Source organism: Protopterus annectens, chromosome 6.part0, assembly GCF_019279795.1.
Source record: "Protopterus annectens isolate FY-2018-M chromosome 6.part0, PAN1.0, whole genome shotgun sequence".
NCBI classification, from domain to species: domain Eukaryota; kingdom Metazoa; phylum Chordata; order Ceratodontiformes; family Protopteridae; genus Protopterus; species Protopterus annectens.
Window position 1 is genome coordinate 1,543,630,323 of NC_056737.1, and position 15,991 is coordinate 1,543,646,313.

Below are 15,991 nucleotides of genomic sequence, written 5' to 3' on the forward strand. Positions count from 1 at the left end.
TGGTTAAGATTATGTTTATAGGCTTGGTTGTAGGAGGGGTGATTTAGGAGGGAGAGGAGTATAAGTTTCTTCTGTAAATTTAAGTCTGTGCTGTATAGAGACAGGCTGATTACTGAGTAGCTAGGGAGGGTGTGAGTATGACTAGCTATTGTAGGAGAGCATAGGGGAGGTGGGATAGTCGTGTGAAGAGCAAATAGCTTTAAAAGTAAGGAAAGTTATAGAGAGAGTGTGATGAGGATCATGTTGGTTAGGAGAGGCATAGTTCTACAGTTTGTGGTAAGAGATACAGTGAGACAATTCTGTAGAAAGATAGTATAGGGTTGTTACTGGTAGAGCAGAAGGTGAATGTAGAGACTTTAGTAAGATTTAATAGTAGTGGGTGTGAGTGGTAATGGAAAATGTGTTTTGCTAGGTGAAGTGGTGTGGTTAATGGGATGGATTTGCTGGGAGTTAGGAGAGGGGAAGGGGTGGGGTATATTTTTGAAGTGTGGAGCTGTAGCAGAGGATGGTTGGTCGTGTGCGCGTGTGTGTGAGGTGGAGGTGTGTGGTTGGATGCAGAAGTGATAGGAGAGGCAGGGCTAGATATAAATGTAATTGATTAGGGGGGGTGTGGGAATGGGGGTAGGGTAGGGGAGCACAGAGAGCCCAAGCGCAGCGAGGGCAAATGGAGTGGGGCTGGCCCAGCAGAAAAAGTGGCGTGAAGTTTGAAAAAAAAAATCAGGTAAAGTAGTAGAATGCTAGAATGCAGGCAAGTAAAATAGTGTGCTTCGTTTTACTTTGTTTTGTAGTCAGCAGCCAGGTTCTCAGACTCTATTGTAACAATAGCTTTGGTGTTTAAAACACGACAGGCTGCAGGTAAGAAGCAGACATGCAGTAGGTAGAGTCTGCTTTTACTAGTTGGGGAATTGTGCGACTTACAAGTGAGAGGATATAATGTGGATATTTATTTTCTCAGGTATAAGTTGTGCGCTTCAAGCATGTTACTTCTCTGCTGCCATCTAGTAGCCTCAGAAAGAAACTAAAGCTAGGTAAAGGCTAGGTGTGGGGCAGATGGTAGGGGAAAGGGAAGGAATAAAAAGAAAATGCTACGGGGCTAAAAGCAAGTTGGGAAGGAATAAAAATAAATGCTACAGTGCTAAAAGCAAGTTGGGGGACGAGGTCGCAAGTGTGCAAGCCACTAACAATAAGACACAAGTTCTAACTATGTAGCAAGATACAAATAAAAGTCTTTTGAAGAAGACACCTACACTGTGTTTAATGAAACTGTCTCTGCGGAGTCCTGGTATCCTGGTATAGGGAGGTCAGGTGGAGCAATAGGAGTTGGAGTCCACGCAGTCCGTGGTTAAAAGGTTAGACACACTGTGGTAATGCTGTAAAAGAAAATGGAAGAAAGTGAGCACTTAGGTGGGTGAGGGAGATTACTTCTGGTCTCCTTTTACAATTCAGCTAGAGTTAATACTTTACAGTCAAAGAATGCAGCATAAATTTGTTGACTAATAAAAATTACATGTATGAGAACTGGATTTGAAACTCCAAACACAAAACATGTGAAGACAACACATTTTAAGTAAAAAAACTGCAATGAAACAAGAGCAAATGTCAAGAAATAAATATATAACCATAAACCACGAAATCCAATATAGTCACAGATCATCTTTTTAGCTGGCCAGTCTCACAGATCAAAACTTTTCATGTTTTTGCTTACCTCAAACAGCAACTCCTACAATTTAGATAGAGTTAATTATCTTGTGGTCAAGAAATGTAACATAAATGTGTGCAAGAGATTAGAACACAGCTTGGTGGTAGAACGGTACAATAAAGGCTGATACAATTAGCGCTTTCTTTCACTTTATTTAAAACGTGAACTTCTTCAGAAACAAGAACAAGTGCCCTCCCCAGCACAAGTCTTATAAACCCTTTAGAACAGGATATGATGTCATGAAGTTCTCCTTAATTGCTAAGTGTGTACACACAAAATAGTGCAATATTATAAATATATATATATACAAAAAACATCTTAGTGTTTAAAATTATTATTAATAAACTCCGTACTGTCATATCTAATGTATTCTGATGTTTTGAATACTCAGTATGATTGAATAACATTATTCAATGCAGAATATTTTCAATGATTGAAAATATAAACTTAAAAACGCTTGTCATCACTAAAAAAACTAACTAACTTATTTAAAGTGCATATCCACAATTGTAAAGAACTTTGATACAAATAAAGTCCACAAACAACATTATCCTTTGTGTATATCTATGTAAATATACATCTATAAATTCAGGCAATATTATTTATATAACAAAAAACATTTTATATTAATTACCTCATTAAGGCCTGGGTACTGGTCTGCCCCTAACAATAGTTGCCAAAGTGTCTCCTTTTGCTCTAGTTTGTTGTTAACATCCCCCATGAATGCCATTTTTTCTATGTGGTCTAAAACAAAAAATTCAAACTTTTTAAATTCACTACATACCAAAGAATGCCTTGCAAGTGCATTATTTTTATCTCTATTTTTTATAGCTAGAGTGTGTTCGTAAATTCTCCGCTTTAAAAATCTAACAGTTTTGCCCACATAATAACATTCACAGGATACACAACAGGCCAAATAGACCACACATTCACTGTGGCAATTGAAATATTTCTTTGCCCAAAAAGTTCTTCTTAAATGTTTCAAAGTAACAAAAGAACTATTACTAAGGAATCTACATTGTCTACAGTTGGTGCATGCAAAAGTACCCCTTTTGATTAGGTCTCTAGTCTTCACCACTGAGGTGACGTCAGTTCTTTCTAAAACTTTCTTAATGTTGCTCACTGTTTTATAAGTGAATTGTGGTTTGATCCCTACACAGCTAACTAATTCCTTGTTGCCTAGAATAATTCTCCAATTTCTTTCTATTGTGTTTCTAATTTCTTTTAATTCGTTTACTATAGGAAGTGGAAATGCTGTGTAGAACCCAATTTCTTCAGTTCTACTCGTGCTCTCATTCTCTTGCTGAACTACTCTTGGTTCTTCCACAAGTATGTCTGTGGCCAGTAAAATGGGTTTTGCTACTCCTTGTCTTAGTTTGTTTACTTCCTTTTCTAGTTTTTTAATCCAATTTGAATTATAACCTCTCACTATAAACATTTGTCTCAGGTGTACTAACTCTTCTTGGAATACTAAATCCTCTGTAGTAAGCCTACTTAATCTGATCATTTGTCGTCCCTTTACTACACTCTTTTTCATATGTTGTGGGTGTAGGCTGGCCTTATGAAGGTATTGGTTAGTAAAACATGATTTCCTGTAGATTTTACTTGTTATGTTGCCATTCATGTCATTAATACCAAGATCTAAATCTAAAAAGTGTATACTTCTACCAAATTCTCCTATTTTGAAAAATAGGAAGCTTGTAGTGGTGTTTAGATCACTTAACATATTCTTGAATTCCCATTGTTCGCCTTTCCACAGGAAAAACAAATCATCAATGTTCCTATAGTACATCAAAACCTTTCCAAAACTAGAATGGACTTTTAGGAATTTCTGTTCCCATCTAGACATCACTAAATTTGCAAATGCTGGGGCCACTCTGGCCCCCATTGCTACTCCAGATGTCTGTTTGTATAGTACATTGTTAAATTTGAAAAAATTGTTTTCAAGTACTATTTCCATAAGAGTACACAGTGTATTTACATGCAGCATAAATTTGTTGACTAATAAAAATTACATGTATGAGAACTGGATTTGAAACTCCAAACACATAACATGTGAAGACAACACATTTTAAGTAAAAAAACTGCAATGAAACAAGAGCAAATGTCAAGAAATAAATATATAACCATAAACCACGAAATCCAATATAGTCACAGATCATCTTTTTAGCTGGCCAGTCTCACAGATCAAAACTTTTCATGTTTTTGCTTACCTCAAACAGCAACTCCTACAATTTAGATAGAGTTAATTATCTTGTGGTCAAGAAATGTAACATAAATGTGTGCAACTAACCCTAACGAAAAAGAGTATTTTAAAATTCTTATGTACAGCAACAAAGTCAAACTATGGCAACTTGCAGTAAAACAAGAAAAAAATGGAAGAAAAAATGTAACTGCAAATTGTAAACCAAAAAACCCAAAACAGTAACAGTGCAGGTTTAGCTGGCAGGTCTCACAAATTATGTCATTACTTTTGCAAGAAATGCATTATGATACGCCTATGAAGCATGCAACAGTGCCCACACAGTTGGCAACAGACCGAAATAACAGACGGTCTGAGGTATTATAAGGCCCAAGTTCCATTCTTTCATTTTTTTGTAATATTCACTCATTTATCCAGTTTTATTTATTACCTTATAGTTGTTATTCCCCCACCATCACAAAAATTCCTTACATTTCAATTCTAATATTCTGGTTAATAATTCTCCTTTTTTCAAACAGCATAGTTTGTAAAATCCAATGCAAATGCAAAGACACAAAAATGGATTTATCCATCCTAATCCACTTTGTTGTCTGTTAAATTTACGAACTTCATTTTTTTCTTGGGTTTAGTCTCAACTCCCAAAGTGTGCCAACAATTACTTTTAATAACTTCATCTAAATGAGTCAGATACATAAATACTTATTCTGTATAAACAAATCCTTTCTGTAATTTAATCTGTCAAAATACTGTCCATTTTACTGTTAATTTCTTGCCTTATTATATGTCAATATATTCTCATGCTTAATTCCTAACATTTTCATTATTTTATTGTAAAAATAACAACCCCCTTTTTTACTACAGCCATAAAGTCTTTACATTTTCTTTACTTAATGATAAACTGACCATATCCAATTTCCTTATTTGTTATCTCATTACAATCACCACCCACATTTTGTTATTGACCATAACTACTAAATCATGGACATAATTAAAAATAGTTAATACTATCACATCTTGAAATATTCCTGAATCTTTCACAATTCTATCCACTTCACGTCCAACTGCATTCATTACCAAACAACAAACACTTTCCTTGACTTTCCAAGATGGCTGCACATTGATCAGCAGCTTAACTTCAGCTTTCTCATTGTGAAAAAAGAAACTGATTGGCAAAGGCCATGAACTCTATCACTTTTAGCAAATTCAGTTACTGACTAGTAAATACAGTGTCTGGATGCCAGCAAAGAAGAAACTAGTAGACCCTGAAAGAAAATCAACTAAAAAAGGTGAAGAGAAAATACTGACTGGGAAGAATCCCACAGCTGTTCAGCAAAAAGCAGTTCAAGCTCCAGGTATGGTGCAAAACATGGCTTCCAGTAATCTAGAGTAAAATAAGTCAAATGTGCTCATACCTGATTAAAATAAATGAAATACTGAAGGAGTATATCAACTCAAATAACAAGCAATGGAAAAAGCTTTAAACAGGTATTCAGATGAGCTGATAAAAATGCAAAAATCAGAGGTCAAAATGAAGAAAAGCCTGGGTGAGAATGAGACTGTTCAAGAACAGATGTTTCAAAAAATGGTAAAACTAGAGGACAGAATACATACAGAAGGTCTGAGATGCTGTACCAGAGAAATTAGAAGGAACAGACTGTATTTATTTTATGAAGGGACAACTAAGCCACTGGACTGGTATTTCACAGCTGGAACTCTTAACTGAAGGAGCTTTGTATGCTCCAAATCTGGCCATGAGAAAGCAGCTGAGGCTTATACTAGTAAAGATGCAAACCTGCCAGCAAAAAGAGTTGATCCTGACAAAACTGTGGAAAAAGAGAAAAGTATTAAAAGTTGGAGACAGCAGAATGTTTGAGGAAAATGATCATTCACTGTACACAAGGCAGAAGAGAAACAAATTTATTCCAGCAATCAAGGAATGTTGAGAGACAGGTGTGAGAACCAAGTTGCTACATCCAGCTATATTCACAATATTTTTTCCTGGAGGATCAAATTCATTTTTGATGCAGACCAGGCTAAGTAGAAAATACAAAAGTTTGTCCAACAAAAAGTGAGCCATGAAGAAGAAGGGGCTTTTGCTTCTCATTCTTCTAATAATAAAGCACATGCAGAGACCTTGACAGTGAAACCTTTTCCACTATTCCAAAGGAAAATACTTGTGAGACAAAAAAGAACACAGGAGTTGGCAAGAAGAATCAGGACTACTGTGGAATTGAAGCAGAATCTGGAGGTGGGAAATGAAGATGAGCAGAAAGACCAGCAACACAGATATTAATGAATAAATGTGAGACTGCAAAGCATTAATCACATTTGTGAAATATGGCTGTATAAGAAAAAGTAATGAATTAGTTCATTGATTCCAAGTGAACATTTAAAATCAATTATAAAATGCATATATTTATAGTTTATATATTGATAATTATTCACATACAGAGTTTGATCTAATGAAATTTGTATATTGTTGAAATTTCACTTTTATACAGCATGTTTATTATCATGTATATGGGATTCATCCTGGGTATTTGTTAAAAATGTTAAAAATGAATTGATATCAAATGAAAAGTATGAATTCAGTAGAAAAATGTGTATGCATTAGGGAATATATCACGGGCACTTTAATGGATGTGTTGAAATGCATTTTATAATTAATTTTAAATGTTCAATTGGAATCAATGAGCTAATTAATTAATTGATGTTATAACACATAAAAGATGGCTGCTTGATGTAAAATATATATTCCTTGAAGGCATAAGCCGAGCTACCAGATACATCAGTAAAGCATTTATACTTTATCCTGGTGTGGTGTGTGTGTTTCATTGTAATAAAGAAGTTGCAGTTTGTTTTTTCCACTTGAATCACTTTTCAACTGGAGCCTTCAGTCAGGTTTTGTGCTCAAGGAATGGAAGATGGCTACAGTCATTCCCCTGCACAAAGGAGGTCCAACCACTTGTCCAGGTAACTAAAGGCCCAATAAGTTTTAGCAGCCTCAAATGTAAGGCCATGGAAAGAATCCTCGTGGATATGATAAATGATAAAATAGGAAACCTGTAAATACAGGACCCATCACAGTTCAGCTTTGCTAAAGGAAGGCCATGAGTATTAAATCTGGTGGACATTTTTGAGTGGGTCACCAAAGTATTGGATAAAAGTAAGATTGTGCATACAGCTTACCTCGATCTGGCCAAGGCTTTTGATACAATACCCACTCAGGCATTATAGACAAGCTCACTAGTTTAGGTATAAACCCTTTTATCACTGACTGGATATCCAACTGGCTCAATGATAGGACACAAGAGGTCAAAATAGGTGAGGCCACCTCCAAAAACAGGCCAGTCACTAACAGAGTCCCCCAGGGCTTGGTACTAGAGTCATTCCTTTTTGGCATCTATATCTCTGAAATGGAAGCAAATGCTGAAGGTTTATGGCTGACTAAGTTTGCAGATATTGCAAGTTGGGGGTTATCACCAACTCCCCTGTAGACGCTAGCATTCTTCAAGCAGGTCTGTCTCTGACTAACTAATGGTGCCAAATCCATGATCCTAAACTCAATACTAGGAAATGTATAATTGTACCCTTTGGGAAGTCAACCATCCCAGCTAATTTCCATGTTGATAAAACACATCTAAGAGTCAATACAGTTTTCAGGGACCTGGGTACGTACATAGACAGTAGCCTTACCTTTGACCACCACTGTGGCCACAATGGTGAGAACATCCTTTTATCTTGCACAGCTTATAAGTAAGGGCATGGCATCTTGGTCCAAAGATGTCATTCTCCCACAGTAGTCTGCCCTTATCAGACCAGTAATAGAGTACAATGCTCCCTTTGGTATGTACCTGACCAGACTTATGCAGCAACTAGAGTGACCTCAGAGGTTCCTCACAAAAAGAATACAAGGCATAACAAATCTGCCTTATGCAGAGTGCCTTAAAGCCTTTTCCCTCTACTCAGTCTCCTATAGATTGCTGAGGGGTGATCTACCCTGGCTTACAAGGCATCCACAAACCCCACACTTGTGAATCTCCTACATATTTATCAGTCAAAGAGAACCAGAAATACAAGGGTTAGGGACCTGAATTTTGTCTGTGACTTAAACAGAACATGCTGGAGAGACAGATATGTTTCCCAGAGATTGCCCCTCCTATGGAACAGGCTTTCCATCTATGTAAAGCTGAATTTGTCTATTACCCAGTTTAAAAGAAACCTAAACCTGTGAATGGGGAATAGGAAATTTACACTGGACCTGGCAACCAAGTCCCTTATGAACAGAGGTAACTTATAAATGACTGGCTCTCAATGTCCTATTTAGATACAGGGCATCATTATTCTTTTGGGAAAACCTGGCTAGATTTAGAAAGACCCCCCCCCCCCTCCGGGCATTAGACTGGTAACAGTATACTCTAAAATACTATTGACTTAGTCTAATAGCATGTTTTAAGTGGAAACAAGTAAATAAGACAATACTGAATAGAGTGAAAACTTTTCCTTCAGCATTAAATGTTTCAGATTGTCTTTGGATGCCAGCAGCTGAGGGCTGCATTTTTTCTCTTACATTTCCATGGAGAGAAGCTGTTAATAGAGCAATAAAAGGACAGTGAATTGTTTTTTTTTTCAAAGCTAAAAGTTAATGTTTTCTGAAAGCTTGCAAGTTGTTATCACATCTGGGAGAGAAATAAAAAAAGGAAAAGAACAGACACCAATTAGTGTATGTAGAAGCACTGGCAAAACATGCATCTTGTCATGGATAACTTTAATTTTAATGTAATTAAGGCCTGTGTTTACAGCGGTGTATTTCAGGCAATTATTCCTATTAAGATGTTTAAACTTCATTATTTGAAGATATACATAGTCTTGTGTGTTTGTGTTAAATTAACAGGTTATGGAGGTTTTCATTAAATCAAAAAAAAATCTTTTAAAAATGTGATGTGGCTTCCAATGTTGATGATAAAAACTGTATTAAAAGATTAACCTGCCAAACATTAGTGGGTGCATGTATCACAAAGGCTGTAGACAGTACAGTGTTTGTGGAAAAAATAATTGTTCACTGTTCACTAGGCAGAAGTGAAACAAATTTATTTCAGCAATCAGGGAATGTAGAAAGACAGGTGTGAAAGTCAAGCTGCTGCATTTAGCTATCTTCATAATATTTTTTTCCCTGGAGGATCAAAGTTATTTCTGATGCAGAACAGGCTAAGTAGAAAATATAAAAGTTTGTACACCAAAAAGTGAGCCATCAAGCAGAAGTTGATTCTTAACAAAAATGTCATATATATAATAAGTGGGAATAATGACTTCTTATCATAATGGCAACACTTTCCATACTGTCTTGGAATTTGAATGATCTCACAGGTATAGACAAAATGGAAAGTTTTTAATTGTATTAAGACATGCAGAGTACAAATAGTAATGTTATAGGAGACACATTTAGAAAGAAATGAGCATGTGAATTTGATAAAGAAAGGATTTCAGGACAGATACTCAGCAGAATATCAGGGACAAAGGAAAAGAGGAGTACTTATATTAATTGCTAAAGGAGCTCCAATAGTGATACAAAAGAAAAAAATATATAATAATGGCAGATATGTGGTAGCAAGGGTCTACTGGCAAAGTATGGGGATTATGCTGGCATGTATTTACATTCCACCTAAAACTACTACTGTGGAGCTTAAAAAAGTGACAAAAAATATTAGCTTTCAGCAGGGCATAATAGTTATTGGTGGTGATATGCAATTTGATTTGCAACAATGTGGATGTATGTGGGGGTCAGGAAGGGAAATATAACAAAAGAGGGTAGACTTCTGGTGAAATTTATAAAAACATTTGGTCTGGAAGATGTGAATTCAGTAGTAGGAGCTCAGAGAGAATTTATATAGTACTCCCTAAGGTACAAAAACTGGTTTAGACTAGACAGAAGTTATATTTCATGGGAATGTGCATTTAACTGAAAGCTTCTACACATATCCAATAACTATTTCAGACCATGCAACAGTAATTTCTAAGACAAAACTGCAGGGTAAAGATGAGACACTGGTGCTTTTATCTACCAGTTAAAAAGAGAGGAATTTAAGGAATGTGTGGTGGAAATTATTCAGGAGTTACTATGGAAGATAGAAAGTCCTCCATAAGTTATAGCTAGTGAGTGGGATACAATGAAAGAGGAGTTTAAAATGGGGTAGAAATAAAAGAAAAAGAGATATGGTTAAGAAATCAGAAGAATTATTTAGAGAGACTGACAAAAGTTGAAGTATTACAGAATAAGGAGAATCTCACAGAACAAGAAGAGGCACAATTGCAAAGGTTAAAGATATAATAAGAGAGTACCTGGATAATATGCATGCATTTAAAAAGATTGCTGTAATGCAAATGTTTTTTGATAATAACTTCAGAGCACAAAAACTTTTGGTACAACAACTTAGGCAATAGAAATAGAAGGGTTGTTGCAAACATAGGGAGTCTATAACAGGAAAATAACCAGAGATGCTGTAGAGGTTTTAGAGATATTTCAAAACTTTTATGAAAATTTGTATAAAGCAGAAAGGTAGTGAAATCAAGAAAAAGCACAATTTGGAATTATTTATGAAGACAAGTATACCAAGGTTAGAGGTAGATGAGGCTCAACAGTTAATACAGGAGGAAATTAAATAAAAATAGTGATGTATAACCAATCTACAGGAAAGTCTTCAGGATCAGATGTTATTCTGGTGAAAGTTTAGAAGCTAGGAGAGAAGAATGTGATAAAGATCTAGAAGGTTTTGTTTAACAGTATTTTAAAAGAAAGGGAAGTACCAACATCCTGGACAAAAGCTGTGGTAGCTGTAATACCTAATGACAGTAAAGACCATCAGACTCAGCTTCATATAGGCCCATTTCAATTTTAAACCATGATTATGAACTGTTTGTGTCTATAATAGCTAACAAAATGGTAAAAATGCTGCCAATTGATAGATATGGATTAGTGTAGTTTTGTGGAAGGGACGCAACCAGTTGACAATGTTAATAAAACAATGATAATCCAAAGGGAAGCAGAATGTAAGAAAATACCACTGTTGTTGTTAAGTCTTGATGCAGATAAAGCATTTGACAGAGTAAGCTGGGATTGTATAAGTAGGACAATGGAAGCATGTGCATTTCCAGATACAATAAGAAAGTTAAGTAGAAGGTTAATTGAAGGACTACAAGTGAAAATCAAAGTGGGAGGGTTAAGTTTTATCTGAAAAGAACCAGGCAGGGGCATCCTCTTTCCCCTTTGTTATTTGCATTATATTTAGAACTATTGGCAAAGAAAATAAGGACCTCAGAAATTCAAGGAGGTAATTGGTATGGTTTTCAAGAAAAGTTGGCTTTATTTCAAATAATATTATTTTGTAGATGACTGAACCTGATAAGGACAGCTCAATGTTATGGAACATTCGGAGAAAGTTCCATTTTTTCAGAATATAAAATTAATGAAGATAAAACAAAGGGTATAGCTGCAAACTATATTCCCAAACAAGAACTGGTTCAGCAATACCCAAGTTTATGGAGACATGACAAAAATGAAGTATTTAGGAATATGGATTAAGAAAGGATTCTGTTATGGAAGCTAAGGATATGTGGAAAGAAACTAAACAAAAGATAATACAAAAACTGAGAAACTGGAAGCTCTTGCCTATGGATATGGATATCAAGATACAAACAGGATAAGCTGATCTTTCCAACAGAGCAAAGAGCTTTAGGATTACCTAATTTGAAGGGATATTTTATAGCTGCATAGTTATGGCTCTTACACATAACACAAATAAAAGCTACAATTCAAAGTGGAAAGGGATGATGAAGAAGCAGGGGGTAATTCAAGAAATAAAGAAAGAGTGGGATTTTGGATGGAATTCCTTAAGGAAAATAGCAATAGCCATGCAATTATTACATTCATAAAGTAGCAGAAAGTATACTAAGAACTAAGCAAGACAGGAATGGAGAAAGGAGATTCTGCCAGTAGGGATGACTGCAATTTGGGGTACACTGTATAGGCAAGAGGTGGTCACATTTTACTGGAGGAAGCTGGCAAAAGAACTAAAGCATTGGAAACAAACAAAAGGTAATTGAATGGGGAAGAGGCCAAGAAGGCATTTGGATTCCAAGCTATCGATTTCCTTCCCTATCCAGGATTGATGTCCATAGAATAGTAAAAAGAAAGTGATAGGGGAGGCCTAAATGAAAGGCCTGCACTGGTTGAGTTTATAACTGAATCTAGAACAGAAGCTGTTGTTAAAAATGGATAATTAGTAGGGCATATAAAATATTGCACGATATCAGAGGGAGTCAGAAAAGTTTGATAAGAGAGATATGTATGGTTCCCAAATATACAACAAAATCTGGAATATTTAGGATTTTTGCCTGGATATGTTTGCATAGGCACTTTTATACCCCAAGCAGACTCCAAATATACCCTAAGCAGACTCCAAAAACTTTTCACTGGGTAGATGGCAAACAGTGGAGGTGTAATGGGGAAGAAAGATGTATCTGGGAGCATATGTTCTGGGAGTGTAATGAGTTAGCAGACTCTTTATCAGGAATACCAAATAAGCAAATGAGTGTAAATAAGGATACAGGATCTGAATTGTCTGGATATAGTAAAGTCTTGTTAAGTTTCATTTTGGTAGCTGCCAAAAAAGCAATTAATAGAAAATGGAAATCAATGTCTAAACCAACCATACTTGAAATAGTGATTGTAACAGAGATAAAAGAACAGAAAGTGGGATTTTTAGAGCAGGGTAGGAATAAATTACATAGAAAAAAAATGGAAATTATTGGAACGATACATGAAAACCGTTTTTGAAGAGGAATGAGTTAAAGAGAAAGCAGGAATTGAACAATTTGTGTAATGTTGGATTGATTATATTTTATATAGAACAAAATCTGTGATATAAAATGTGTGTAAATGTGAATTTGTTAATATGGCTTGATTATTTTTTATATAAATGTAAGTTTGCCTATGTCACAAATAATAATTCAATAAAGGTATTTAACAAAAAAAGCACTTTACTCATGGATTATCATTCCCTGACCTTTTTTTCCTACAATAATTCATCCCCATCCACCCATTAACTAGTAGTCTTATTCAAAATTTACCATACACCCTTTTCAAAATGCAGCATTCTCTTTGGTATGTCAGATTGTGTCAATATATGCTATAACTGTTCATAACTAGCATTATTAGATGCCTTTTATAGCACACGCTATCTCTCTCTACCAGCTATCTTGCCTGATTTTTAAATCTACTATATCTTCCTTTTGTAACACCAATATTTTTTTATATTTTCCTTTCATTCCACATCATCTTTTCTTTTATACATTCTGTTCATGTACCTTTTCACCACAGAATTTAATTCTGAATTCATACTAATTTACCATTCCTATCTTCCATTTCTATCATTGTTCCTTCATGTTTGCTTCATGACCTAAAAATTATTTACTTCTTCTTTCTCATTTTATTAGATCTCCACTTTTCATCTTATTCATCATAGAAATCCTCATCTCCATTTTGGAAAACACTCTATCCCCTTTCTAATGCTTCCTGATGTTTACTATACTTCTCCAAGTGCAGATCTTTACCACACTTGTGCCACTCATTTTTTTTATATCCAGGTACACTGTTTTGTATTTCTGATTAAAGGCTAACCACCATTCAGTCCAGTTTTTGTAAAACACTATCATACTTCAATACCCTCAAAATATTTTTAACCTTTCTTTTACTGTTATTTTTTATTAACATACATATCCCTCTTTAATCCCTTCTGTTACCTAATCACATTTTATCCTCTTCAAATATTAAACATACAGCTGTGTAGTCTGAAAAAAGAAACTCCAAAAAACAGTAGTAAGATGAAGCAACACCAGGCTATCATAAAACCAGCAAATAATTTATTCAGGAAACAGGCAAAGGCATAAGCGCTTTCACAGTCTCAAAACTGCTTCATCAGATGCATAAAATCTATCTAAATCAGTAACCATTTAAATAAGGGAATGATAATATCACATGATACACCAATAAAATTCTTAAAAAGATAACATATATATGCAGTAATAAAAGGGAGTTGAAAGTTCCATTATCATTAAAACAGTGGACGTGCTTTCAACATAGGTTTTAATGGTACTTTATCATTGAGTCCTGATCCCGTGTCTGCTCTTAGCCTAATAATCCATTTACTTTCTAAGCACTCTGTTTCATTTCTAATATCGCCTCCCCTTAAACTGTCCTGCACCATATTTATGACTTGAACACTCAACTTGTGCTCTGAAGAAGTCTCTATTACATGCTTATCTAGTGCATTCCTATTCATAGCATTTCTTATATCATTCAAGTGCTCTCGTATATGTTCATTCAGCCTCCTATCTGTTTTACCTACATAATATTTACTGCAGACATTATATATTGCTAGGTCAACCACATGGCTGCTATTGCAGGCTGCCTCCACAAAAAACTTATATACCCTATTCTGATCTAGATGTAAAAACCCACCTGCCTGAACTATATAATTGCAGTAACTGCAGTTAGATCAAAGTCTAGTATTATTTCTGCTTGGATCATGACATTGTTTCTTTCTTTCATATTCCATAAGATGCCTGGGGTAACGTAGCAACTGTCCTAGTGGTTTATTTTTCTTATATACTGTACTAGGACATTCACCTATTATTGCTTTCAATTCTGTATTAGTAGTCATGACACCCTAATGCTTCCTAATAATATCAACTACACCCTTCGAATCCTTAGAATATGTTACTGATACCTTGCATTTAGATTCATCTATCTTATTTACATATGTAGGTGGATCCAATGAAAAATAGAGCCTACCTTTATCCCCCCCTCCTTTGTACTACATCAATAAGCTTCTCAGACACTCGCTTTCTATTATAATCCCTAGCTACAAATCTTTCTTCCAAATCTATCATTTCATTCCTAAAATTCTGTTCACTAGCATTGACTCTCGATGTTCCTATAGCGTATAGCTTGCCCCTTAACCACATTATTGTTTAACTCTACCCTCTATGGAGTTGCTTTCCATAATTATCTTCCATCTTTCTTCACCATTTTTATGTCTTTCTGCCTCTTGTCTATTTTCTTTATCATTCTTATTAGCAAACAATTTTACTTGTTTTTCTTGCATTCCCACCACATTTTTCTCCCCTTCATGTCCTCACAAGTTACTTGATTTTCTACTTCTCTCACATCTTCATTAATACTTTCATCTATTTTAACAATATTTTTCTGCATAGTTTTATTTATACTTTCTTTGTTTCTACTTTCTTTACAAGCTATCCAAAAATGTCCTTGCTTATTACATTTTGTAGCAAATTGCAACACATTTTTTGTAATATGACCTTTCTCACCATATTGCCTACATCATCACTTCCCACAGTGCCAATTAAATTGACTTCAGACCAAGATTACACCACTATTTCCTTCAATACTCTCAATTTTCAGACTAAGTACACACTCTCACCATCTAGTCCACAAATGCATTTCATCTTTTTTTAAATCCGTAACAGTCTCTCACATTGTCTTTAAACTGTCCTCCAAATTTTCTTTTTCTATATCTGTTCAAACTTGTACAATCACTTTTCATTTTGTCATTTCAGTCTGAAATTATGCCACATAACCATGGGCAAACACTTTCTTTAACTTTATAACTTTCCAAAACAATTGCTTTGCCTTTCCAAGTCTCAAAAATAAAGCCCCCAAAAGTATCTTTTCCCAGAACAATCAGTGTTTTTCCTTCTGCAACTTTAGTTCCCAAAGCTTGCATTAAGTTGTCTCACAGTTCATATCTGTTAAATACTTTATAATTTTTTGATTGTTTTCTTACCGTGGAACTTCTTTTCTTTGTTTTTTTCTTATTCTCTTCTGTGCTGCCACTCCTTATTACAATATTCACATATTTCCCAATCTCTCTTGTCTCTTCTGGTTTCATTTAATCTGTAATGCAAATTCCTTTAATTCTCCTTCTATATTTTATCCATTATAGAGCTCCACAACATCACCTGACTGCCTTTCATTTCTTCTTCCTCAAACATGCACCCTAGTATTCCATCCT